Source organism: Cebus imitator, unplaced genomic scaffold (assembly GCF_001604975.1).
Source record: "Cebus imitator isolate Cc_AM_T3 unplaced genomic scaffold, Cebus_imitator-1.0 Scaffold6, whole genome shotgun sequence".
Taxonomy (NCBI): Eukaryota; Metazoa; Chordata; class Mammalia; order Primates; family Cebidae; genus Cebus; species Cebus imitator.
Window position 1 is genome coordinate 9882635 of NW_016107321.1, and position 3986 is coordinate 9886620.

Sequence of the window (3986 nt, forward strand, 5' to 3'; positions counted from 1 at the left end):
GCCACTGTACTCCAGCCTGGGTGAAAGAGTGAAACTCTGTCTCAAAAAAAAAAAAAAAAAAAAATTTACTAATAATATTAGCTGTAATCTCACTACCGAGAAGTAAGCATTTTGTCATATTCTCTTGCAGTCTTCAGACTCGGATTACCCAGATCTAAACTCTGTGAGGTTAGGGATCATGCCCCACTTATCTTTCCGCCCCTGGTCACTAAGTACATTTCCTGACATATATAGAAGGTGCCTAGCAATGTTCGCGGCATTGAATGTTTTTCAAAAGCTCTCTGGCACCAGAAAGTATTCAAGTATTTTTCTCTTGGTTTCATCAGACAAATTAGCCATCCTCTGAGTTCTGTCTCAAAGAGAGGTTCCTTAACACACCATTGTCACTTTTGGACAATTCCTTGAAGCAATATTAACTCTTGCTCACAGCACCTGAAGGAAGAGAGTCTTCCTGCCATATAAACTCTCTGCCTCAGCCTGGGCACCACTGGCTGCAGAAAGGACATTCACCACAACCACACAATGGCAATACCAGCAAAAAACTTTGCTGGTTTAATACCTATTTGTGTTTGGTTTCTGGGGAGGCCTCAGGAAACTTACAATCATGGTAGAAGGCAAAGGGGAAGCAGGCGAGTCTTACATGGCCAGAGCAGGAGAGAGAGATATTATAGGTATATTAATACCTATCTCTAAGGAGCTCAAATACTGTCTTGTTTTTGTTTTTTTGAGACAGAGTTTCACTCTTGTTGCCCAGGCTGGAGTGCAATGGCGCAATCTCGACTCACTGCAACCTCCGCCTCCCAGATTCAAGCAATTCTCCTGCTTCAGCCTCCCAAGTAGCTGGGATTACAGGTGTGTGCCATCACACCCGGCTAGTTTTTTGTATTTTTAGTAGCTACTGGGTTTCACCCTGTTGGCCAGGCTGGTCTCAAACTCCTGACCTCAGGTGATCCACCTACCTTAGCCTCCCAAAGTGCTGGGATTACATGCGTGAGCCACCACCCCTGGCCCTCTCAAATGCAGTCTTACATTACAGCCTGTTTATGGAAGAGAACTGGGATCCAGCAATGGTTACTTCTACTAAGTGCATCTCTACTGCTTAATTCCCCATAATGATAACAGGCTAATACACAGTCTCCCTCTCCCATGTCCCGGGATCTAGCCAACAGGCAAAGACTGCACAGGCTTAAGTCCAGCCCTCTTGCCAGCAGAGGCAGGCAGTCCTGCCAGTGGGTCAGGCTACTTTTGTAGTGGAGATTCCTAGAGAACAGCTTCTTCGAGGAAGGTCGCCGTTCTCCTTCCTCTCCTCACTTGGCCCGAGCCTCTCAGCTGGCGCTCGGGAGCCTGCTTGATTCACTTCACCGTTATTTCTCAAATCCCTGAAAGAAAGAGGTAGGCATGATTGGAATTCCAAAAACCTGTTTTAGCCCAAAATTTGATCCACCCTCCATTGCCTTCAAACCATTTGCACGTGCGTATGGTGTGCAGTTGAAGGATGCAGGCACGTGTGTGTGCACACAGGTGTTTTCTTTCTCTTGGAATTATTTTACCAGTTGTCCGCCCCACTAACAAGTTACTAGAGTCCAATGTATATATCTTTGCAGGAATATTAAAAAATGAAAGGCTACCTGGTAGGATTACTACACTGTGATAAAAGATCAATGTTTTGTTTAGACAGTTGCTCAAGATTCCCGGTCTAAAAACCTTGGATGGGACTACAGAGACTCCTGGCCACACCCAGCCCTATCACCACCCCATTCCTGAGCTGGAAGGCATCTCCAGGCATCTCTGAAGCAGAGACAGTGGTCCTCAGTGCTTCCTGGGAAGCATGTCATTCTTAAGTTTGGCAGGGAGTTTTGGGTGCAGCAGGCCAAGTTACAAAAACACTGATGTTAAGTTTGCTTCATTTCTCATAATTTATAAAGTTAGCGATATAGTTTGGATCTGTGTCCCCACCCAAATCTCATGTCAAATCGTGATCCCCAATGTTGGAGGCAGGGCCTGGTGAGAGGTGATTGGATCATGGGGCAGAGTTCTCATGAATGTTCTGGCACCATCCCCCATTAGTACTATACAGTGAGTTCTCACAAGATCTGATTGTTTACAATCTTCCCCCATCTCTCTCTCTCTCCTGCTCTGGCCATGTAAGACTCGCCTGCTTCCCCTTTGCCTTCTACCATGATTGTAAGTTTCCTGAGGCCTCCCCAGAAACCAAACACAAGCCGCCATGATTCCTGTACAGCCTGCAGAACCACAAGCCAATTAAACCTCTTTTCTTTTTTTATTTATTCTTTTTTTGTTTTGAGACGGAGTTTCACTCTTGTTACCCAGGCTGGAGTGCAATGGTGCAAACTTGGCTCACTGCAACCTTCACCTTCCGGGTGCAAGAGATTCTCCTGCCTCAGCCTCCCAAGTAGCTGGGATTACAGGAACATACCAACATGTCAGGCTAATTTTTGCATTTTAGTAGAGATGGGGTTTCATCACGTTGGCCAGGCTGGTCTCAAACCCCTGACCTCAGGTGATCCACCTACCTCGGCCTCCCAAAGTGCTAGAATTATAGTGGTGTGATCTTGACTCACTGCAACCTCCACCTCCTGGGTCCAAGCCACCACACCTGGCTCTTTTCTTTATAAATTACCTAGTCTCAGGTATTTCTGTATAACAGTGAAAGAACTATTTCAGTTAGTTTGATAAACATATCTGAAAACACAAAAGTGTTTTTAAATCAAAATGAAGTACTATTACACTATATATTTTAAGGATATTACCTCTTGTTTACCAAGTTATATCGTTGGTTCTTATTTTCACTGGAGCCCTCTGTATAGGAAATGTGTTTGCTGAACTCATAAACTTACTATGAAATGCAAAACTTAACACCATATGAGCACATCTTTTCTTTCAAATTTCCCTTTATGATGCTAAGTTCCAGTTTTCCAATTCCTTCACCCATTAAGCTTGTTCTTGGACTTCACGGAAGCTTTCACCGGCTGGACTAGTCCTGAATTCCTTGGACTTCCTTCCAAGACTCCACACTTCTACTCAGTCATTTCCACTCTGCCCTCAGCAGCACAGTCTCCCTAACTTTCTATTATATAAGTTCTTCTTATTATCATGGAAAATATTGGAGTCTGGAGTTTGGACCCCACTACTTTCAATGCTCACATTTCTAAGTATGCAGGAAGGGAAGAAAAATAGTCAATATTTCTGCTTGCAGACAAAGATAACTTAAGCCACATTTGAAGTTAAGGGTTGGCATAGGGCCAACTGGATTGCAGACAGGATCTTTAGAAGGGAAGTAATATTTGAAATTAAACTACCTAGACAATGGACTTCAGCCAGCTTTTACCTACTTGTAAAAGAGCTATGAAGTCTGTTTGCGTGTAGTGTGTGTGGTTGAATAGAGACGCACAAACCATCATGTACTTCCTCAAAAAGTGTTATGGTTTGGCAATGATATTTGATTTGGGGGTTTTTGTTTCAAAACCGGGGTATTAAATGAGCTAAACCTGAACTTGAGCTCATATTTATATAAAGGCCAATTTCTTCTGGGTTTAATATATCTTAAAAGGAAGAAAAATAAAGTCTCAGGGTATTATGTAACAATTATAATAGATATTCATCACATGTATCATATATAGCTATTATGTGAAATAAATAATATTTGCATATAAATACATATCGACTTACGTGGTTCTCTTATACTATTTCTTTTCTTTTCATTTTTTTTTTTCCTTTGAGACCAAGTCTCACTCTGTTGCTCAGACTGGAGTGCAGTGGTGTGATCTTGACTCATTGCAACCTCCACCTCCTGGGACCAAGTGTTTCTCATGCCTCAGCCTCCCAAGTAGCTGGGATGACAGGCATGAGCCACCACAGCCAGCTAAGTTTTGTATTTTTAGTAGAGACAGAGTTTCACCATGTTGGCCAGGTTGACCTCAGGTGATCCACCTGCCTCAGTCTCCCAAAGTTCTGGGATTACAGGC

The 3986-nt window shown here is 43.3% G+C and overlaps 1 protein-coding gene across 1 annotated transcript in view; it reads right to left on the reverse strand.

Annotated features, from left to right (window-relative positions):
* Window positions 1-984: 984 nt before the first annotated feature.
* SCAF8 (SR-related CTD associated factor 8) overlaps window positions 985-3986 on the reverse strand; it is a 248254-nt gene continuing 245252 nt past the window's right edge. The window contains exon 23 of the transcript XR_005201851.1: window positions 985-1379. The gene's annotated coding sequence lies outside the window, so the exon portion shown is untranslated. The remainder of the gene's footprint in view (window positions 1380-3986) is intronic.